General features: G+C 39.6%; 1 pseudogene; it reads left to right on the forward strand.

The window, feature by feature from the left end:
- Positions 1-24,756, forward strand: LOC122827652 (annotated as a pseudogene).
- Positions 24,757-25,131: the final 375 nt, after the last annotated feature.

Raw genomic sequence — 25,131 nt, forward strand, 5'->3', positions numbered from 1 at the left:
GAGGCGTTTCTGCAGCGTCTCTTTGCGGACGGTCCCTTGGCCCCGCAGCGCAGCAGCGCAACAGCGTCACCGCATGAATGACAGCGCATCGCGTCGAAGCAGGGAGACACTTTACCGCCGCCGTCGCCGCCTCGCAGGAGCTGCTGGAGCCGCGCAAGACGCCCGCAGCCCGGCCCGAGCAGGTGGATTTCCGAGCAGCGGCCAGATTCGTCGGGATGCTCCAGCTTCCATGTTCGCCGCGGTGAGACCATGAGGAGATGACCGGGCTGTGGCGCTGACTGGCAAGGAATGTGCGCCAACAGGTTGGCAAAGCTTTTCGCCATCATGTCAACTGGACCCGAGTTGCTGAATGTTTCAATATAGGCTTTTTTTTCCCTTTTTTTTTTTTTACCTCTCTCCCACTCGCCCTCCCCTCCTTTCGTGTTTTTTTTTATTTTTATTTAATATTTCCCAGCACCAGCGCAGTAAATATACGAATACGGAATCATAGATTGAAGTGAGACGCGTTTTTTGTTTTAAGCCAGCTCTGATCGGCGGAGACAGAGAGAGGGGGGGAGAGAGAGAGAGAAAGAGAGAGAGAGAGAGAGCGGCTCTCAGCGCACGTTTCCTCTTAGTAAAATCAAACATGGTGTTTGAGTTCAAGGCAAACCGTCAAACTGCTCAGTGGGGTTTGTGGGAAGCAGAAGCAGCTTTCAAGACTGTATGCACTGTATGGTTTAGCTCAGTTGAACTGAAGTTTACGTGTTGTTTGTCCTGACTTTATTTGTCCTCTGAGTATTTCTGTCGGTGGAAATACGGACCTTAGAGCAGTTATTAAAAAAAACAAAACATAAAAAATCGAAGCCAGTGGCATCCAACTGAGAGCAGCATGCACAGAAAAATGTATGATATTCACTAGAAATCTGTTATTGTAGAACAAACCTGACGAGAATAAGAAGCGAGACCCGCTTTGCTGTCGTACTTCATGTCATTCATTGGCTTGACACTTGAACTACACATCCCCCTCCTCCATCAGATGAGCTGGGACGGTTTTGCTTAGTGCTCATATGTTAATCGTGGGCCTATCATGTTGAGCTTGGCCGCCACTTCCTCTGACTGGCTTGTTGTTTTCCGGCCAGCAGCAGGGGAGCTGACGGTAAATGAGAGGCCATCACCATGCCCCCGGGGAAGTATGGGACGCTGGAGGAGTGGGAGCAGGACGGAGACCAGGAGATCTTCATGGACTTCCTGCTGCCCACCGGGATCTTCCTGAATTTCCCCGTGTCTCGAAACGACACCATCAGAAACATCAAGAAAGTACGTCTCCACACCTCAGTTCACCTCTCTTGGTTCAATATTGGTGTTTTCTGTTTTGTTTTTTGTTTTTTTTGCTTTGTTATATCCAACATTGTTCACAGATCATAAGATGCCCCTGCATCATGAATGGGCTTTAATCAATTGACTGCAGATATGCTCTGTGGCTCAGATGACAGCACAGACGCAACCATAGCTGTTTGTCATCACTCACAATGCATCCTTTTAAGTTACTTTTAAAGTAATTCTCTGGCTTAAGAGGTGGCTCAAATATTAAACTAATAAGAAAAAAGAAAAAATAAGCAGCGCTCGCTGGTTCTCATCCAGCGATTCGAGAGGGAGCTGCAGAAATGCTTCCCAGAGCGAACACGGCCAGATCTGCTGCGAAGTGTGAGTGTGCCAACAGTTCTGCCACTTCATGCTGCTTCATTGGGTAATGATTCTCTCTCTGAGGCCCTGGGAAGATTATTGAAAGACGAAATCCTTTCCTTGTCAAAGGGAACTCAGTGGTTTTATTGGAATAACTCTGTAGGTGATCAGCAGATTTCGCCAAGTGTTACTGGTTTCTGCAACAGAGAGCTCTGAGTTTTGTTGTTTTCTTCTTTATTTTATTTAATTTTTTTGCATGTGCATCAGATGGTTTGGAAAAACGCCAGCCGCGAGGCCCTGTTCAGTGCACTGGGTGATCCAGACCTGTACGTCTTCACCTGCATCAACCAGACGGCAGAGCGGGAGGAGCTGGAGGAAGAGTCGAGGAGGATCAGCGACGTGCGGCCTTTCATGTGTGTTTTGAGGCTGGTGGCGAGGGAGGGCGACCGCGGCGAGAAGCTCACCAACGCCCAGATCAGTCTGCTCATTGGCAAAGGTGAGTCCGTCTCCCACGGGCCGCCACGGTTCTGTTGGAGCGCTTTGTCACTGGCATGACCTGCTCTGAGGTTATGAGAGGTCAGAGTGTTACCTGAACTAGAAAACCCCAGTCATCTAATACAATGGTGCATTCTCTTTGTGCCTGGAAGTCGGATTTTCTGAGTTTCCGGTTTGAAATGACGCAAGAAAATCCCCTGAAGTCTGAGTGGGAACGCTGAAGGTTGTAGAGAACCTGTAGAGAGTCGCCATTCCTAGGCCTGGGAATTCTGAATGGATTCAAAAATGCTCAAAAATCGATTTTAGTCCACTTAATTGTTTTTGTAGAAATATGTTTTGAATCATTCTTTAATATTTTTTCTTTTATTTAAGAAAAAGCAAGCTAAGCTTAGCTAATGCTTACATTTCTATTTTATTTTGAATTTTATGCGCAAATCTATTTTTTTTTCAAATATAAACTGATGGGATTTGATACTGTATGTCACAGTAAAGAATTAAATAAATGTAAAAAAAAAAAAAAAAATTCTGAATCAAAAATAATTTCCGAATTGACCATGAAAATTGCAATCGGATTGCTAGACACTGAAAGATTTGCATCTCTGGAAAGTTGCAGAGCAACATCAAATATGGCTGCTTCAGAAGTTGCAGAACTTGTCTATTTATTATCACTTCTTACTGTTTGAATCACTTTAACATAGTGGCACAGATAGTTCTCTACCACCTCTGTATGTGATCATGTTCCTTTTATTGTTTGAACCACATTTTAAAATCTCCTATCTGTCCCTTTATAGCCTTCAATGTTGCACACATTGATGCATTTGGGAAGAAAAACTGAATTATTCTCTTTTGCGTGCTTCTTTGTCAGATAGGGGAAATAAGAACCTCAGAAAGTGCTTTAGCAGATATGTGCGAATATACTAAAGCAGTCGTTAGCAGAATTTGTTCAGCTTTTTTTTCCCCCAAAGAAAATTAAGAAATTTCTTGCATAAAGCAGGAATTTAGCAAGAGTTGCTCTTAATAAAATATATCTATCTATCTATCTATCTATCTATCTATCTATCTATCTATCTATCTATCTATCTATCTATCTATCTATCTATCTATCTATCTATCTATCTATCTATCTATCTATCTATCTATCTATCTATCTATCTATCTATCTATCTATCTATCTATCTATCTATCTATCTATATAAACATATATAGATATATATCTATATATCTATATATATCTATCTATTCATTCATCTATCTATCTATCTATCTATCATCTATCTATATATATATATATATATATATATATATATATATATATATATATATATATCTATATATATCTCAACATCTATCACACAGAAAACAGGATTAAAATAATCTAATGAATTAATGAAAATTTTTAAAAATCATTCATCTCCCCCAGGCAGGGTCTTTTGATTGTTTATTTATTTTTTTCATCACTTTGCCAAAAAGCGAAGCTTCATTTCCGCCAGAGAGATTGGTTGTTATGTTTGCAGCGTCGCACGTCTAAAGCATTTTCCTTTACAAACCGCCAGGTCTTCACGAGTTCGAAGCCCAGAAGAACCACGAGGTGGACGAGTTTCGAACCAAGATGCGGACGTTTTGCGAGGAGAAGTCCCTGGAGCGGCAGAATTTGCCGTGGCAACGGTGGATGGAGTACAGCTTCCCGTGCGAGCTTGAGCCGTGCAGCTCTCCGGCGACCGGCGGGAGCTCCAAATCAAAGCACAGCAAAAAGCTCTTCATCAACGTCAAGTTTGAGTCAAGCGATGTGAGTCGTCCTGCTGTTTTGCTGGGTTATGAGTCAACTTGGCAAACGCTCGTTGATCTCACAAAGAGCGCTGTTGCTTTGATTGGAAAAACAACGGTTCCGACTTGAGTCGATTTAATGTGGGGGTTGATTTCTTTTTTTTTAAGGCAGCATTAAGAAAATTTGGAAATCCCCCACCCACTGCATCAACCCAGCCTTCTAAACATCTTAAAAAAAAAAACAAAAAACAAGCTCGATGGCTACTTACTTTAAAGTTGACACCTAAAATTTGTCTTTTTTTCTGTTTTTTTTTTTTACGTTTGGCTCTTGCAGGAAAGCTTCATGCTGCAGCAGGACGCCCAGGATCTCCCTGTGGCTCTGATGAAGAGCGCTCTGAAAAAGAAGGCCACCGTCTTCCGCTCGGTTCGACAGGAACCCCAGGACTACACCCTGCAGGTCAACGGGAGATGGGAGTTCATCTATGGCCAACACCCGCTGGGCCAGTTCAAGGTGAGGAAAAACACACCTGGCCAATGTTGTTTACGTTCAATGTTTAAGCTAAAACTGCACCCAACCCAACACGTTAACATATGAATCTCCATAAACATGCAATTTATGATAAATTGAAAGTTGTAATCTTTGACAACAGCTGCTGCTGTCACGATCAGTCCCTTTAAGCTTTCCAGAGGCAAGAATAAAACATGATGGCTTTAGGTTAGAGTGGAAATGTGGATTCTATCTTTTTGCGCCAAGGCTTTTTGCAGAAAGAAATCTGAACTGAATGAAAACATCATTCTGCTTTCAGAATATTCCAGCTCTCGGCACAATTATAACTCTGTAAAGAGATGTCGGCCTTGACCTTGAGCGCGCAGTCAGACACACGACTGTCACGAGTCATTTTATTTCATGTTTCAGTTTCTGTTTATGTGACGTGGGGGGCTTGAATAGAGATGCACTGATCGATTGGCTACTGGTGGGAATTCTTTCCCTGCCACTTTCTTTTTTCTGTTCATTAAATGTATAGAAAACTAAAAACACTCACAAAACTATTGCTTCTATTAAAAGCTGCTGCACATTATTCCTCTTTTATGTTTTATGATCCTTGGAAAAAGGTCTGATTTAACAGGCCAGTCCTCAAAATAAAACCTATAATCAGTATTGACCGAGAAAAGGCACCTGATTGGTTTGTCTCCAGTTTTAAGCGTTAGCAGTCATAACTATTCCTGCTTTTTATCACCTGGACCAAACATCGTGTCGTCTGTCTCCCTGCTCTCGTCCTTGTCTGTTTCATGTCACAAAACCTCAAATTATATATCGTAACAATGTTTTTAATACTTAAAGACCAACCTCTGCCGTTTGCTCAGCTTGGCTGAAGCTTCGTGTCAACTTCTCATAGCTTTCCGTTATCATTCTGCAAGGAAATATGTTATCTTAAGGAGCTATTTTTAGATTTTTCAGCTATCATTTTCCATTAATCGGCTTTCACTTGAGAATTTACCAGTAAGAGAGAAGCGATGTTATCAACGCGGTAATACTATGTTAATTTCTAAATGATGTTGCAGTGGGATAGCTGAATGAGGATGAAACGCCACCCACTCCACTGCTGCTGCAGCTCCTACACCCTCTCCTTAGCCTGAAAATATTGTCCAAATTTTATGAGATACTATTCAGTGTCCAAAACTAATGGCATACAATGCAATGCAATGCAATACATTTAGTTTTGTATTACTATTTCTATTTTCTTGTAACCCCAAGAATTTCAGAAAACCCAGCTCCCTGCTTCAGCTTGTAGATTTGCTTTTGCGCATTGTAACTGATTTTATCTATTTTTCTTGGGGACTGTGACACAAAAATGAGCAAAAACCTGCTGCAGGTAAGAGCTAGGAGTTTTGAATACTTTGGGGGGAAAAAAGAAGAAAGAAATTACAGGATAATTCGCAAGTTGTCCTTCAAGGGTAATCAGAAAGTTGTGAGCCTAATATGAGCTTCAGTCTGCGGCCACATGTCAGTGTATCCATGGGAAAGGCACCAGATCTGTCACAATAAGCAATAAATTTAATCGCATAAGTTAGAACAAAAATTTTTAATTTTTCTCTTTTCTTTCTCTCTTTTTACCAAAAACTGGATGTCAAAAGTCTCCAGAATGCATTTGTGCATTATTATACCATTACCATTATATATTACTTACAAAATGGCCTCAAAGCAACAATATTATCGTTTATCGCGATAACTTCTGGGACAATTTATCATCCTGGAAAATTTGACATATGTTCTTGACCTTCACCTTATTTTATTGAACTCAAAAAAGTGCATCAGAGTCTATGCAGTCAATTTATGGTTTATAACCTGGAACTGCTTTTTTAGTTTGAAGATATTCAATAATTAGGGGGAAAATGTATTGTTTTTAAATGTCTGACCAAGAACAGAGAATTGACTAATTTCAACTTCTGGCTAATCTTTACTTTCCTTTAGTCTTTAATTTTGGTATATGATGGCTTTTCTGACAACAATTTTTTTTGGTTTGTTTGCTATTTTTTTTTTTTTCAATAAACCTTTTGGATAAATCCACAGATCAATTAGATTGGACTGCTTTTTGGTGAGGGGGATCCTTAAAGTGACAGGAACAAAACATTTTTGCTCTGCAGAAATGTGCCGTATTGAAAAATTAAGTGTTTGTTAAACTACAAATGCTGTTTGCAAATAAATATCCAAAATAGTGTAGATAGTTTAAAGATACATTTTTCTCACTTTCATGTAACAGTGAAAGTTACTGCCAATATTCTTCACATGGATGCTGGGTGCACAGGAAATCAGTTTGTTCTGGACTCAAATATTGTTGCCTTCCTGGTTGAGTTTTGTGTTTCTGAAGCAACGTTTCCCAAACTGTAGTTTCATTCAGACCAAATCAGATATTTTTATAGTTTGCTGTATTTGTTCCTACGCTCTCAAGCCTTCTGGACCTGCTGCAGAGAGGCGCTTAGCACAGATGTCACAGTAATTCCTCCAACAGCCTGTCTCTCTCTCTCTCTCTTTTTCTCTCTCTCTTTTTCTCTCTCTCTCGTTCTTGCTCTCCTTCTCTCTCTTTCCATGAATAAATGTCTTGCAGAGCTGCCAGCAACCTCGCATCATTTATGTCCTTCTTATACAGGGATTCAAAGCAAATATACACGCCTGTAGCTAATTTTAAGCTGTCACTTAAAAAAAATTTTAAAAAACAAACAAAAAAAAAAACACACTTATGCAGACAGTTGTAACAAAAAGTGAAAATGTCCATAATCAGTTGGTTTCATTTCAGATCTGCAGTTTGGGCTTAAGGAAAAACTGTAGCAGCTGAAAGCGTGTTCATTCACACGTCTGTATGTTAGTTTGGACCCGTGTGGGTGGTCCGACACAGAGGCGGCTGTCGCATCAGACGCGGCTTGAGTTGAGACATTTGGTGGCAGGAGGCTCCCCTGTTGATTTTGAAACCCCAGCTACCTGATGGGAGTGACTCATATCTGTCCGGCAGTGCTGCAGAGAGGAACTGCTTCCATCCACACATAATGAGATTTTCACTGCATTAACTTACAACAAATGAACAGCCTTCAGGAGTTTAACCAGTGCCATCAGGGCGCTGGGAAATATCTGTGGCTGCTGAGCTGACTGATTGCTCTACCGGTAAACAAAAACCAGAACAAAACAAAAAGTCCTCTTGTCGCTTTTGTTTTCTCCCCAGTACATTTTCTCCTGTTTGAGGAATGGTCAGAACCCCCAGCTTACCATGGTGCACCACTGCACCATCAGCAAATACCAGGAGGATCAGGGCAGAGTGTGCAGCCAGATGTACAAGACCCGCTCCATGTCCAGACCGCCCCCTCTGCCCCTGAAGAAGGTAAGGAGTCGTCGCCCATTAACCCAGCAGCGCTCTCTGTTTCCAGTTAATCCTCCACCAGCCTGTGAACTTTAGCATGCTTACAACTACAGTGCAAAATGACGCACATCAGACAGAGCGTCTCAGTAAATGCAAAATTATCCAAAGGTTGAACAGGGCTTAGACTTTACCAGTTTTCTGGTAAAGTCATTGAATTAAAGCGAATGTTTACTTTCACTAAAATTTAAGGAAAAGATAAAAATGCCAAAATTGTAACAATTTTATTCACTGATTAAAAGGCTACTCGGAGGTTAAAAATTTTAGGTTTGAAGTTGGTAGAAATTAGCAGAACGTCGTAATCCTTTCAAGGTTTTGCACCAACCGTGTCCAAACATCCAACATGGCTGCCTTGCACATAATTCTTAGTGGTAGTTGCAGTAAATAGTTTAGGCTTGATTTCTGTCAGCATGTCTCAGTAAGTCTGTTGCGCACACTGAGCTGATTCATTTAGGAAACGAGTGTGAAAGTGGAAAAAGCAGAGAAATGTGTTGTTAGCTTGTATGTTTGTATCAGAGATGATCACAAGTCTTTTTTTTTCTGATTCAGTCTTTTTCGCCCAAAGTCAGAGTCCTCAATTCTTTAACCCTGCATCATCATAGGTTAAGGACTCTTATAATTATGCTATAATAATTAATAAAACATTGTTAATTATCTTTCAATTTTGAATATTTATTAACAGTCGTCCTTTATCAATTTCTCATTGAGTTTAGTCTCCTGAAGTCTTCCTCATGTTATATTGAAAATTTTATCAAATGTAATATGAAATATTTATATTAAATTTTGAGTTCCTGTGTAGAAATGAAATAAGTTTTGAACATCTGAACGATTGGAACCGGAAGTGCTTTTAGTTTTAGGATTTCAGACAGAAACGAGATAATGTAGGAAGTTATGCTTAAGTGTATTTTGTTATGAAATTCTCCAAAGTCATTCCTTTGGAGAACCATTCATGTGGTGATTATTATGATTGTTACGAGCCATTAACGTCCCATAATTCACAAATGCCACTGATAGGCCGGTCACAATAATCAACAGATAAGTCAATCGCATGATAAGTTAAAACAAACTCAGTAATTTCCATTTGGCATGATTTATCGTTTATCTATTTTTTTTCTCCCTCTTTCTACCAAAAACCAGAAGATAAAATTCTTCAGTTTTGGTCTAAACCAGCCCTTTGTATGAAGAATAATTTTGTTTACAAAATTCAATTTATTTGCTGTGTTGTTTATTTATTTTGGATATTTAAAATGTCTTCCAGTTCCAGTGTCAAATGTTTGTTATAATTTTAAGTTTACTGACCTTTGAGAATGTGTTCTTGCATTATTATTTTTGCCATTACCGTTATATTGCTCAAAAATGGTCTCAAAACAACAATGTTATCGTTTATCGTGATAACTTCTGGAACAATTTATCGTCCAGCAAAATGTCTTATTGTGACAGGCCCAGCCACTGACTAATAATCAAGCGCATTCTTTCTGAGTAAAACATACGCTGCGGTGCATCACCTATCAGAGGGATCTGTTGCTCACTTAGTTCCTTCCTTTTTTTCTTTATACATGTAAATAATATTTGAGTCTTAAACTAGGACTCAAAGTCAAGTCTCACGTCTTCAGGGCACAAGTCTAGGTCAAGTCTGAAGGTCTTTATTTGTGTAATTCAATTTGAGTTTTAGTCTTGCACTCAAATCACCGTCTCTAAAGCCATCCAGAGGCACATATGCAACACAGTTTTAGAAGCCTTTCACCTTAGCAAACGAAGTAGGTAGCTTACTTTCACTTGCTGTAATTAAATATAAAGGAATCCAACCGTTATTCAAACCAGAAGAAATTAACTTAGGCTACTTTTTGTAGAGAGCTTCTTGTTCTCTCTTTTTTTTTGACAGCTCAGAACTGCAGTGGTGTTTTGTTTGCTTACTTTTGAAAGAGTAAGTTTGTTGTGCACTTTGAACATGTTGCCAAACAGGAAACTGCGCCAAGAGCTTCACCACTTAGATTACACAGAAGGCAGAGAATGCAAATTTATTTTTAGGTAAATAGAGAAAAAAAAAAGAGAGAGAGAGAATAATCTTTCCTCCTCTTTCTCTTTCTCTCTCCTGCAGCAGAACACCTCCTCCCTCTGGTCCATAAATGAGCCCTTCTACATTCACCTCCTTCAGGGGAGCAGAGTCAATGCAGACGAGGGAATGAAGGTCGGTGTGGTTTCATGGAGGTTTTCTCTCACTCTGCTGCTCATTGAAATGTGGCATTCGCTTGTTTACCAATATCTCAACTTCAGTTGTAGGAACTGTCAGGTTGACATGCAAATGACAAAAAGGGGGGGCACGTCGATGGGGGTGGGGGACGGGGGTTGGGTCACATGTCCAAACCGCACGTTTCCCATAATTCATCAAGTCGGTTGGTTAAAACTTCAAAACAGGAAGTGGGGAGGGCCTATCTGGCTTTTTCTGTCTCACTCTGAGGCCTAAATTCTAAGAAAAAAGGCGGGCTTCGTGCTCTTTCCCCTTCTCTTGCTCTCAGATGCGCTTCTTTATATGGCTGTTCGTCGCACGCGTTTCGTTACCCTTCGCGTGTCGGCCTGATCTGCAAAAAATATCCTCCTCCTTCTTTTGTGTTTTGTGTTTCCACTCCATGACAAACTGCGTAACTACCTACACGTTTTATTGTCAAGAGTGTGAACTTCGTGACTCATGCCAAAGTTAGCATGCTGCCTTCCTTTGGGCCACTGGCATATAGAGACGTTAACAATTACAAAATATAGATTAAGATTTTCCTAATTTAGGATGAACATATTGTTTGTTCAATTGTAATACTATGCTTTGTGTGACGCTTCCTGGACTGAGTCACAGCAACCTGTTTACATTAAGAGCGTCGACCCTTTGACTCATAACTCCAGTGACACAGGAAGCTCTGAATCATCTATCGCCAATTCTGTGAATCTTCCAAAAACAATCATCCTCACGCAACAGCTAAGCGACGCAGCATCCAGACTGCAGCTGGCGGCCTTGTTCTAATCACCCCCGCAAATGTGTAAATGTGCGTCTGCTTGTTTTTGCTCCAATGCAGCTCGTGGTGCAGGCGGGCCTCTTCCACGGCAGCGAGCTCCTGTGCAAGATGATGACGAGCGCGGAGGTCACGGTGTGCTCCGAGCCGTCGTGGGACCAGAGGCTGGAGTTCGACATAAACGTGTCCGACCTGCCGCGCATGAGCCGCCTTTGCTTCGCGCTCTACGCCGTCATCGAGAAGACCAAGAAACCCCGCGGCACGAAGAAGAAGAACAAGAAAGCAGTAAGTGGCCCGTCGGGGTTTGGGATTTAGCAGGCTGATGCTCAGGCTGACGGGTGTAAAATGAATTGGCAGGTGCACACGCTCTGCTGCTTGTGTTTTGGTGGGTATTGTCTGTGTGTGCTCTGTGGGTGTGTTCTGCTGCTGCGTCTGGTTGTGCAAGTGTGTTCAGTGGCAAGGCTGCGGTTAGCGTCTCATCCGCTTTTGCTCTTTTATCTGCACATTAGTCCAAGGAAGGAAGGAATTCTAAATACATACTCACAGTTGACACCCACACACTTAAAGCTGGACTTTTTATTCATTGCTAGATATTGGAGCCTTCGCTGCGACGGCCTATAGTAGCTCAAAGCAAATCGTTCCCACTGTGGAACCATTTTTTTATTATTCTGTGTAAACCTGCACGTCAGTTTTCGTTGCAAACATTAGATTCAGAAATCAAGATGCGAGTTACTGGTTGATTCTGATTTCTGAGTCATTTGTACTTTGGATGGAATCCTTTTTATCTAATCTAGTTATTTCATATTTCAGTCCCAGCACACTCCTTTATATCCACAAACAGCATGAAGATCAAATGACACACAAGAGCCTTGCTTAATTCTTTAAACCCATTGAAATTTGTCACGTTTTGTCACATTTCAACCACAAACCACATTGTATTTTATTGGTATTTTATGTGACAGACCAACATAATGTAGTGAAGCAGAAGGAAAATGATCTGGTAAAAAGTCTTCACCAGTAAAAATGGGAAACGTCTAGATTGTATTTGTATTTTGGCCCATTTTACTTTGCAAAATTGTCCAACCCAGTCATGTTGGATGGAGAGTGTGTGTGCGACATTGATTTTTAAGTTTTTCCACAGATTCCACTACTGTGTTGGGGATTCTGTGAAATGCATAGAAAAAACTGCTAATATTTCATTCCCTTTGTACAAATTACAAATCAGAAGAGTAGTTTATGGTTGCAAATGAAATTTAAAGACCAGAAATGATTGAGACAAAGTTATGTGGTGCTTTTCATCAAGATTGATATTATGTTAAAAAAAAAAAAAAACTTGATCAGTTTTGATTAATGACAGATTTAGATAAGGTCTAAAAATTATCATTTGGAAGGGACATGATTCTCTCTCTGTTTCTTCACATCTAGAAACATTCAAAGTAAAGAAAGCATGACTCGGAGAATCAGAACAGAAACTTGGATGATTTCAAATCCTCTCGCATACAGAGCACCATGGTGCCGTCTCATTCGTTTAAGGACAAACGGAGGTTTTAGTTCAAGATGTAGCGCACCGTCTGAAACTAGTCGTCAACACCTGCTTTGCAATGAAACAAAGCTGAAGGACGGTAACCGCTATCTTCTTATTTCACGAACCAGTCCCCCTGCGACTAACCAGTTCTATCAAAGTGAACAATTTTCTCCTCTGTCCATTTGTCAAGCTGATGCTTTCCGCACTAAACTGTGAAACCAGTGTGAAAGGTAAAGAAGCTTCCCCACACCCACTTGGTGAGCAACAAATTCCCCTTTTTTCTGCAGCTGTGGTCTGAGCATCTTTTGTTATGACAGCGCTGCAGCAGCTGCTGGCAGCATGTTTGGGTGCGCCTCCCTGAACAAGTTGCCCAGGTGTGTTTCCCGGGTACCGAAGCCGCTTCTGCTTTCGTAGCCACTTCTCTTTTCTGATGTCCGGAGGAGAAGCCCTGCAGCCAGACGGCAGACGGAAGTGCGGCTATTTTAGCTCGACTTGTTTGTGCCTCTGTTTTTATCTGCGTGCATCTCGACTCGGATATATTTGCGTTTTTTTTGAGAAATGATGAAGTAACGAAAGTTGTTGTTTCTAAGGCCTGCCTGGAGTTTAGTTCCTTTTATCTGTCATGATAGAAATGACAACCAGAAAATGTTTTTTGTTAAAGCTGCAAAGGTTTTGTGTCCATATCGTATAATTAGCACAAGCTGAACAAAATAAAGGCAGTGCTATGAGAAAACGCTATTAATCCAACATGGATAAACAAAGGATTCTTGCTTTTTTTTTGTCAGTTCACTAAACATATTACACGACTTAATACAAAAGTATGCTCAAACTATTAGTATTTTTTGTTAAGGCATTCTTTACGTTGAAAAAGTAAATACTCCCTAAATCTTGGCAGCAACATCTTCCATTAAGAGTTTTCCAGAAGTTGCGACCTCTTAAATCAATATGGAAGAATATTTCCGCACTCTTCTTTGCAGAAAGGTTTTCCTGCATGAACGGCCTGTTCAAGTTAACACAATACCATGTCAATGGGACAAGACCAGCCTTTGACTAGGCCACTCCAAAGCCTTTAGTTTGGTTTATATATTGCCATTCTAAGGTGGATTTACTGACTGACCCAATTGTGCATGAGTTTAAACGCAAAGGGTAGGCATATATTCACCATCAGATCAGGATGTCCTGTCAAAAAACAGAATTACTTGAAAAAAGTTTGAATGAGTAAAAAGTTTTTGTTTTATTTTTAGGTAAATTCAAAAAGCCATCACCCAATCCTGTTCGCTGTATTTCTCATATGCTGTGACTACTTGTTTATCGCTGAAACCTAACCACCGCTGCATGTTTCCAGGACTGTCCGATTGCCTGGGTAAACACCATGGTGTTCGACTACAAGGACCAGCTGAAGACCGGGGAGTTCCTCTTATCCATGTGGCCATCTGTACCTGGTACTTCCTGTTCAGTCTCATGTTTCCCTATCTCTAAAAACACTTGACATGATCGCAGCATCTTTCACCGACACCCAGGAGCAAATGATGCCATCAGAAATACCCATAGTGGGGAGCGATGCAAAATAAACCCAGCGTATTTACACACGTTCTGTGTTGTCAGTTGCTGACAGACGAGCTGTTTGGTAGATTCAGAGGTATTTAAAATGCAGCCGCTTCTTGTTGTTTAGATGCTGTTTTCATGTTCAGTCTGAACGCGCAGTCAAAGGGTTATTTGCAGATAAAAAAAATTTTCTCATGACATGTTTACCTTCAATGCAAAAATGTTTTAATGCACAATTTTGTTCACCGCAGATGACAAAAATGACCTGCTGAACCCGATGGGAACGGTAGAGAAGAATCCCAACGTGAACAGCGCGCCCGGACTCCTCATTCCCTAACATCCGGCCTCATCCGCTCTACTATCCTCCCCTTGACAAGGTCGTTTTATCCTAAATGTATATGGGCAGCCTTATAATTCTTATTTTTATTGTTATTATTCCAAGATGTCACATCAGGTTTACACCCCCTAAAAGCAGGAAGTAGTGTATAGCAATTTCAAAGTTACCAGATCCACTGGACATCTCTGAAGTTTGAAGTAATTCTTCCTCAAGCAGCGATTTTTGTACTAGATAAATGTCCTCAAAATATCAAATCACAATCAGCGACATTCGCCCACATTATCGCTGTTTGCACAAGCAATTAATTTGACTTCAACTTTTCAAGGTGTGCAGACATGAAGTATTAATATTTAACTGTATATTAAGTACAATTTTGAGAAAAGAACAACATGCACATATTTTTACAGACAATATATTGTTTGGTTAGGTTTGATTGTTTGGAAAGGATGGATTATTCATAAATATTCTCTGTAATTTTGCACCATTGCAGCAATGAAATAAATGTTTTATTTTTATTTTCATTTTTAGCATGTTTATGTGGCTGCCACGTTTTTGCCGCAAAAAAAACAAAAATTGATGTTAACTGGTTATTGAAATAGATTTTTTTTTCCCTGTTTCCAACCCATTTCAGACGATCGAGCCAGAAATGAACGGCAACACTGTTTTTCCCTCCAAAGACGAGGTAAAGCAATAAAATCCTGACACGCTTCTAAAACCTGAACGCTGTTACAGTAAAATGAAACTAAGCGTGTCTTGCCGAGTGATTTGCCTGCTGCTCCTTTGTCTTTTTGTAGTACTTGAAACTAAAAGAAATCATGGACAACAAAAACTACACCGAGTGTTTTGAGGATGAGAAAGAGCTCCTGTGGAAGCTCCGAGCCGAGGTCCGCGACTATTTCCCCGAGTGCCTGTCCAAGCTGCTTCTCATCACTAAGTGGAATAAGCGTGAGGACGTAGCTCAGGTGTGGAGAAAGTTACATTTTTTTTTTTGTTTGTTTTGTTTTTTGACTCAAATCGTGCAGCTTACTCATATACCACAATCTACATTAGTTTTAAATGGGTCGTTTTCTTGATTTTTATTTTACTTTCAACTTGTGAAGGTCTTATCCAGACTCCATGCTCTGTCTTACTTGAAGTTGCATGTTCTCTTGTCTTTCTCGTTTTGAAGGCATTGGCATTTCTTCCTTTTTTTTTGCCTGTTGACTTATTTTCCTATGTAGCTTTCATATATGTTTCACATTCAGCTCTAATTGAAGTGTCATGTTCTCTTGTCTTTCCCATTTTGAAGAGTACTAAGAAAAATTAGATATTTTTTATGTTTCTTTTTGTGTTTGATCCTCAAAAGTGCACATTTCACACTCTTTCGTATTTTTTTGTGGTTTCACCTTAACCCTTTGAACACTTTTTATAGCCTTATAATCCTGCCCAGGGGACTTGGCGACAAAATAAATTTGGATCCTCGTCCAGGCTTGTTTTCGCAGTTCCAGCAGTTTTAACATGAATAGTAATAAATAAAATCTTTAGATAATATTTTGAATGTATGACATTCAAGGTTTCCCCAGTCATTCATCCAGCGGCCCGTCCTGTTATTGAGTTAAAAAATGTTTAAGGCTCGCAGGAAATTTGAAAATGTCACTTGATAATTGTGTTTTGTTGAAAGATCGAAAATGAACACCTCAACACCAACTATAAAAGTCTCAAAAAATGCAAACATTTTAAAAAGTAGCTAGTTTACTGAAATGGTAGCTTTATCGGTAATTAAAGTAAAAATTGTCTTCTTGAACTTGTCAGATGGTGGGTTTGCTGAAAAGCTGGCCTGAACTCCCTGCCATCCATGCACTGGAGCTGTTGGACTACAGCTTTCCTGATCCAGCAGTCCGGTGCTTCACTATCAGATGCCTCAAGAAGCTCAGGTACATCGACTAGCAGAAAACAGCCTTGAATATTTCTATGTATGAATATCAGCATTGATTAAAGAAATGTTTTTTTGTTTTTGTTTTTTGACTTCCACAGTGACGATGAGCTGCTGCAGTACTTGATCCAGCTGGTCCAGGTCCTAAAACCTGAGTCCTACCTGGACTGCTGTCGCCTCACCACCTTCCTGCTGGAGCGCTGTCCACACACAGGATAGGACACTTTCTGTTTTGGCATCTTAAGATTAAACATAGTCTTATCTCATAATAGTATTTATTTATATATATTTTTAAAAGATCCTACAAGATAATTTTTTTTTTTGACATAGTTGCTGTTTATTGTAGATCTGAGATTCACGTGGCATAAATGTCAGTTTACGTTTTGGCTTGATTCTAAAGGCTTTTGCGGGGAACATCCACCACATCAAGCTTTTGTCCAGACAGGTAACATGAGCTCATTTAGTCAGGCGTTTGACTCCCGTTAAGCGTATCCGCTATTCTAAAACCCAACCTGCACCACCAGAATGAGGCTCTGGGTAAAATGAACCCTGAGCGACATCGTCAGACGGGCTCCCAGAAAATGACAGTGGGCGACCTGAAGCTGTGCATCAGGCAGGAGTCACCTGGAGGCGCTGTCGGACCTGCTGTCGCCGCTCAACCCCAGCGTCATCCTGTTTGAGATCTGGTTAGCGTTACACACACATTTATGCCCTCTGAAGATTAATTACCAAAGTCTTAATGTTAATCCACAATAAGAAATGCCTCCACCTTTATTTACTCTCTCTAAAATCCTACAAGTTTTGCTTTATGAATAGTTGCTTATGATAAATAATGATCAGTATAAATGTATATTTTAAAAGGTATTTTATATATAAATTTTAGGGAAATATAAGAAAACTAACTCTGAGACTAATTTAAAGGTGGCATGATTGACATGAGCTTTTTATTTTCACAGCGCTGACAAGTGCAGGTTTATGGATTCAAAGATGAAGCCGCTCTCTGGCTGATGTACAAGAACCCTTTGGAACAAGCAGACATGTACATCATGTTCAAAAATGGAGACGGTGAGAATGAGGCCGAAGCTAAACGTCCCTCACATAAAATCTTGACCTTCGTTAACTTAGAAAGTAAACGTGATTTTAATTTAACAAAAGGTGAAAAAGAAACTCCAACCTGTAGATAAAAGATAAACATACCTCTGTTTTTGAAAGCTTTTAACCTGAAATATAACAAACTAAATCTAACTACTCTGCCTGAGAAAAGTATTCACACTACGTCTGTTGCAATAAGCAATAAATCACATAATATTTATTATTACATAATAAATTTAAACTCAATAATTCCTATTTGAATATTTTATAATTTTTTTCTGTCTTTTTCCACCAAACCTGGATGACAAAAATCTTCAGTCAGGTGCTTTGGTTTGAACTAACCCCTTTTTTGAAGGACAGTTTTGTTTATAGAGACTTTATTATTCATTTAATTTGTTGTTTTGTTGTTTATTTTTGGATATTTAAAATATCTTCCAGCTACAGTGTTACATGCTCATTAGAGTTTAACATGTACTTATCTTTGAGAAGGTGTTCTTGCATTATTATTATTATTATTATTATTATTATTATGCCATTACCATTAAATATTACTTAAAAACCGTCTCAAACAACAATACTGTCATTCATCCCAATAACATCTGTGGACAATTTATTGTCCAGCAAACTTTCTTTTCCGCATGTTATAACGTTACCACCAAACGTCTCTTTGTGCTTCTTTGGGTTTTTATGCGTGCGACTTACACAAAGCAGCACACAATTGTTAACGGTAAAAAAAAAAAATAACGTGTTGTTTTTACATTTGTTTAGGAAGAGTGAATCCTGCAAGTCCACATCTCAACGCAATCTGCTGGGTTTCCTTTGACAGGAAACGTTAATTTGAATAAGAAACCAACACAGGGTCAAGTGGAATTTATGTGGAACTCAATTAACACTGCAAATGATCCTGAACGCACAGTTGTCATAGTAACATGTGGTGATAGCAGCATCATGCTGCAGGGAAGTTTTCTTCAGCCGGATCAAGGAAGGCGGTCAGAGTTTGTGGGAGGAAGTAAATCTGTTTGAGACTCCAAAAGTTGAGGCAAAGCATTAATATTGTGGAGCATTTCTCCATCCAGTTTTACTTGGCTTTTTCGCAAAGAGGAAGTGAATTTTTTTATTTTTTTTTTATCCTTAATATGAATGAAACCGGAATCCTAAATAACTTCTTTGCAACAGATAGTAGTTAGACAAAGTATTGACTCAGAGCTGCTAAATATAAATGCAAAGCAAACAGTTCTGTTCATGCTGAAATTAAAATACAGACTTTATTTACCATTGATGTTACTTAAAATATTTTTTTGCTTTCAATTTATTTAGGTGTTGCAGAATAAAGGGGGTTAAATCCAAATATAGGCCCCATTGTTATGTTTTTTTTGTGTAAAAATGTTTAAAGTGTGACTGTAATTATAATAACGCCATCAAAAAAATAAGAAATGCATTGACATTTTTGTTTGAAATATGGCAAAATGCATAGCAGGTGAAGGGGCATGAATACTTTTTGACTCCAATGTAAATTTTACGATATGTTCTCATTTTTAAATTTTGTCACTTGTTTTCTTGCTTTGTTTTCCCAGATCTCCGGCAGGACATGTTAACCCTGCAGACGATCCGGCTCATGGAGAACCTGTGGAAGAAGGAAGGCCTGGATCTCAGGTGGGATCCGCTTTTCTCATCCTGCTTGATGCTTTGGAAACGAGACAAACTCGTTTTAAACTAAATCCCGCCGATTCCGCCCAGCTGTCAGGATGATCCCGTGACGGCTGCCTGTCCACCGAACAAACGGGCTCATCGAGATCGTGAAGAGCTCCGACACGATCGCCAACATCCAGAGGAACAGCAGCAACAGCGCCGGCCACTGCTGCCTTCAACAAGGACGCCTTGCTCAACTGGCTTAAGTCCAAGAATCCAGGGTGAGTAGAGTCGATGGTAACAATGTGAATTAGACCATCTCAGTACATTATCATTCGATCTGGAAGGCGCAATTGCCTCGTATTTCAAAAACGGCATTATGTGCATTATGTTTTCGCCGAAGGACTATTTTAAGCTTCTAAGAAGCCACATAGGATCAGTGGGGTTTGTTTATGTAGAATTTCTACTATCAAATGGCCCCAGTTCCACACAGGGGCCTCCCCAGTGCTCCCAGGACGGCTTCATCATAAGGCCCGTCCCAGTTGTGAATGTGAAAGTGCCGTCTTTCTGCATGAGCTGGGAAATAATAATTCACATCTCAATGAGGCAGACAAGATGTTATTTCCAATTTTTGTCTGTTAATAAGCTAAGATAAAAATACTAAAATGTTAAGGTGGTGTTATGTTACAACTTTATTTTAGCACAAAATTGTAAACGGTACACTGTGACGTAGTGTGGCAGCCTTACTGCTGGATGTGTAAAAATCACTTTCTGACACTTTTTGTGGACTAATATTAACATCAGTCAGATCAACTCTAATGCTATAACATATTCATCTTAATAATCTGCAATGCCACAGCAGTGGAGCAATGGATCCAGTGCTGGAATAGAGGGGAAGAAAATTGGTTAAAATCTCAGAAATGTTGAGGAGGATTTCAAATAATTAGGATTTTTTTTTTTAGAAGACGACATGTGTTGCTAGATCAAGGAGTTTTCTTAATACGGTCAATGGAAATGAATATGTGCATATTTTTGGCTACGTAATATAATTTAAAACTGCTGGTCTGAATTTGTGGACAGTCTCTGCTAAAGATGGTTCACAAAGGCTGGCTTCTGCTCGGTGAAATTTAAATTAGATTACTATAATATATAACGATGGGTTAAATCAGAAGTTGACATGTCAGTCATTACCTGTCTTTTTCAAATGGTTTCCAGCTGAGGCCAGAACAATTTGATAACATCTTTTCATGGAACAAAGTGAAGGTCGGGCAACTTCACCAGATTTACAAAAGCATCAAAGAACTCATTAATCAGTAAAGATATTATAATAATCTCAGAGATGTATGTAGGCTTCTCTCCTAAGAGGCACCCATTTATGGCAATTCAAATGTTTGAAGCACTTAAAGTAAACCATGACATACACTTATACATATGACTTTTCCACCTGCAATTATTATTATTTATTTATTTATTTATCTCTCATGAAATTACAAATTCAACCACTAGTTGGCAGCAGAACTTGCACTCCTCTACCATATTGTTGTGCATTGCTGCAACACAAGCCCTATGCAATCTAGGCACTCCAGTCTGCACTCCGTAAATTATATTTAGCATTTTTTCTTGATAAAGTAGGAGTTGCTATTATGACAGAAAAAAATTTAAGGAAAAAAAATCTAAAATCTTTATAGTTCTATTTAGACCTGAAGCTGAAGAAAGACTTCGGTATTAAAAGTGGGGGGAAAGAATATGTTGGGGTTTTTTTTAATCACCGTTTTTTTTTTTTTTTGTTTGTTTGTTTACAGGGACCTATTTGGTTTCCATGTGTCCTCAATGGGAGTTTTACCCTGATTATTATTAAAATTTAGTTAAAAGAGTTTTTCCCACAGCCTCCATCTTTTTCTGGACCTAAGCAGATTGTGAACAAAGCTATGATCCAAACTCAAACCTAATATAATCCATAATATATTTCCTCCTCAACACAAATATGTTAGTCATATAGTCCATATGGGCTTCACGTTTACTCTCTGTAGCATGGTGGTGTCATTTTCCAGAAAAGAAATTTAATTCTTATAGCCCCCTGTGAAATATTTGTTTTTACTTCTACTAACCAGCTGCCATTTAAAGAGGCCATTCATTGGCTATATTTAAAGAATGGCCTCTTTAAATATCTATCATTTAATAAGGCCATTCTGTTTCCTGCCTCTCAAAGTTCTTTGTGTGACTGGAATATTTAATTTACAACCTTTTGCGTCGAAGTTTCAGCCAAAAAGCTGCAACATGTACGGTTGGTGGATTCCCATTCATCTTGCTGCTTTTCTGAGCTGTGTTTCAACGCTGCAGCAGGACGGAAAGTGCACCGGCAGCTCCTTGAACAATAAACAAGAGTACATTTCATGTTTGGTGCCAAACCGTCTGAAGGTCTCGTATTTTCTAAAAGCTCGTTGAAGAAATGGGACTGTTGGAGGAAATGAAAAAGGCGTTGTCGTCACTCTGCAGCACAGGCGCAGCTGACCGCACGGCAGAACAGAAAGGTGATTATCTTAAACGCTGCAGAGACCAAGAAGAGCGGGGAAATTAGCAAGAACTTAACACAGCGGAGTCCATACTCATCTAAACTGAAAGGATCGTTATGCTGCCACAGGATCTCCTCTGTGAATACTTTACGCATTGTGTGTAACAGTAGGGAAAAACTGGAAAAGTAGGAATGTGCTGCATGAATAAAACCCATTTATTCTGTCTTTCTTTTCTTCTCTGACTTCATGTTTCTCCAGGGACAAACTCGATCAAGCGATAGAGGACTTCACTCTCTCCTGTGCTGGCTACTGTGTAGCTACTTACGTGCTGGGGATTGCAGATCGCCACAATGACAACATCATGATCAAGGAAACTGGACAGGTCAGATTTAACTCACTCACATGAATCAATATTATTTTTCTGCTGCGTTATTTAGCCTGAATATTCTGGCCCTGATAAAAGGCCTCCACATATTCTCCACGAGCAGCAGATTTCAGAAAGAGGAGCAAAGTAGGTTTCAGATGTTACAAGAAACGTAATTCCTGGAAGTCTTCATGAAACATCTGAAGCATTGCAGCATATTTAAGACTAGTAATCACACCCACTTCAAATTTCGGAGTAATAACGCAGCAGTTCTTCAGACGCCGTCGAAAACATCCAAACCGGAGGGCAGATCAGGTTTGGTCAAGTCCCACTCTTGCATTCATGGGAGAGATAATATCTGTTCTCTTGGATTATGTGCAGGTCTTAAACTTTATACGACAGTGAAAAGTCTAGTTAAACGAGGCGGACCTGCAAAGCAAAATATTCAACAAATTCTATCCATTGCGAATCTTTCTAACGGAGACAATAATCTTTCATATTTAGCTGTTTCACATTGACTTCGGACACATCCTGGGAAACTTCAAGCGGAAACTCGGGATCAACAGGGAGCGTGTGCCTTTTATCCTGACGTACGACTTTGTCCATGTGATCCAGCAAGGCAGGACGAACAACAGTGAGAAGTTTGAAAGGTACTATAATGCGTAATGCATTTACCAAGGGGCTCTGGGGACGTCTTTAAATACTTACAGCGATTGTCTGCTTTGTCAGGTTCAGGGAATACTGCGAGAGGGCCTACAAGATCCTGTGTCGAAACGGGACGCTGTTTGTCAACCTCTTCGCCATGATGAAGGCAGCGGGGCTGCCCGAGCTCTCCTCCTCCAAAGATATCCAGTATTTAAAGGTACTAAACTCAGATGGTTTTGCATGAGTCTGTATATGATTAGGATTGTGATAACCTTCATCGAAAGCACTACATCTTATCTGCTCTGTGATTTTATAAAATAAAGCTTCCTGGGACATTTTTTTCTTAAAGGACTGTAATGAATCTCAATGACTGTACATTCCATAATTATGTTAAATACATTATTTGTTGGATTTTCTATCATTGTCAATGCGAGATAATTTTACTGCAATAGGACTAGGTATTTCCTTCAGGATGTTGCAATGTTTTTTTTGTGAGTATTGCAGCTGACACTTGCTGATTTTATGGCACCTTTTTCAAGAAGTTGTGGTCAAAGTAGCAAATTTTTCCCATAACATTGTTTTACCAAAAAGTTTAAATTGCTACACGTAGCATTCTTTAACAAGATAATAACTATCTTGTTAAGTAATAACAAGAGTTATTATCAACTATAATAATAGTTGAATAGCTATTATTTAACTATCTTATTAAATAATAACAAGATAGTTATTATTTAAAGGATCTTCTTGAAATAACACCCTTAAAACAAATAAAGACCTGTCCTGAGTAGCAAAAAAGTAATTCCTTATTGGCTGTTCAAGTTAACATTAAAATGTTTACACATTGTGAATACATTTTAAAAGAGGCAGATGTTACCATCACATGGTTTCATCTTGGAGGTTCGACGATCGAGACGTTGTGAAACAGGAAAATAAATTAGAAGAGGTCAAAGGTGATTGGTCAAAATTCAACCTAGTTACAGTGACTGGTCAGAAAAGAAGGAAGTACAGAAAACATTAAGGTTCAGATTTGCCTGAAAAATTGTGATGGCTGGTAAAAATTGCAAGTTTGCACAGAATTGCAACTGACAATAAAATTTACTTCAATAGTTGCGATCGCAACACCATAACTTCGTGGAGTTTTCCTTCTTTGCCCACATAGCCGACTGACAGCCTACAGTCTCTCACATCTGGAGAGGTGGGAGCTGTGCTATCTGGCATGTTATCAAAAGAGCTTCATGAGGGCCTGCGCCCCCAGTAAAACAGGCTATTTGCCCTGAAGGCAGCCCTCTAGGGTTCGACTGCTAATATCAGGACCTCTCCTGTCTGAGCACTTTGAGTCCTGCCACTTCCACCACAAAAACAAACTGAGATGTAAAATTTTAACGTCTTTTAAAAAAAAAAAGGGTGATTTTTCTTTTCTTATATAGTGGTATCCTGAAAAAAGACTTGTACGCCTTTTAGTTACAGTGGTTTAGTGACAATGAGAATCATGTCTCCGTTTGCGTCTCGTTGTCTACAGGATTCTTTAGCTCTGGGCAAATCGGAGGACGAAGCACTGAAGAATTTCAAAGTGAAGTTCAACGAAGCTTTGCGGGAGAGCTGGAAGACGAAGGTCAACTGGATGATGCACTCCCTAACCAAAGACAACAGGCCATGAAAGAGCACCGCACCGGTGAAACCTGCCAAAAATTATAACTTTTAACTTTTTGACGAAAAAAAACAAAAAAAAACAAATGAGGGATCTAAATTTATTTGACACATGGCATTCAAACACAGACAGTAGTAAATGTTTACATGCCGGCGGCTGAGAAACAACTAAACGGAGGCATCCAGCAGTCCTTTCAACACAGGCCTTTTCAAAGTCAAGGACATTTGCTCCTGTTATCTTTCTTCCATCTACAAAATGAACTGTCTTACCCAAGCAAGACCATAAATGTATATTGGATTTAGTGAAATTGGTACTTGAAAACCATCTGCTCCTGCAAAGCGCATCACCGAAACAGGAAGTTCATCTCAGCAACTGCATTACTCAGCAGAGAGCGAGCTGCAGACAGCCTGTGGGATGACTTTAGATGTCGCTCACCGGGGGGAGACGGCAACGCACCGGATGGCAACGGATCCGTCACATATTGTCTTGAACTGCCTCTCTCCGACAGTGTTGTGTATTTTTATAATGTGCTTTATTTAACTAGATTGGTGTAGAGAACTTGTAAATTCATGATGTTTATTTTAAATTAATTTACCGTTGTTGTGTCATTGGCCTTTAAGCTTTACTGAGTGCCAGTATACGTTAAACCTAATGCGAGGCACAAAGTTTCTCATTTCTGTTTTCATGAAGTCACCAGAAGACCAGAATCTAGCTATAGAGTCATCATTTTGCCTTAAAGCTTTTAATGCCATTGTTAGTGTCTTTATTATTTTCTTTAAATAAAAAAAGAAAAGATTAGCTTAAGATTGAGTGTGATGCAGGAGGAAACAACATGTTGCAGGCTAACCTGGCATCTTCCTACGTACTACTCTTTTCACAATCTGTCGGGTATTCAGCACAAGAGTTGCTTGTAGAGAGAAACGCAGTCAGACTCATTTGTTTACCTCATTTTTTTTTCTTATGCAAAACATAGCAACTTGCTCTAGTGTTGGTGGTAATAAACCATCCTGAAAGTGTGCTTCGTGTAAAACTGATGGATTTTATTTGAAATGCCTTAACTCAGCTTTTAAAGAGGCATGCCAGTCAGTAGGAA

The sequence above is a fragment of the Gambusia affinis genome, unplaced genomic scaffold, assembly GCF_019740435.1.
Source record: "Gambusia affinis unplaced genomic scaffold, SWU_Gaff_1.0 Scaffold6, whole genome shotgun sequence".
In the NCBI taxonomy this organism is placed as follows: Eukaryota; Metazoa; Chordata; class Actinopteri; order Cyprinodontiformes; family Poeciliidae; genus Gambusia; species Gambusia affinis.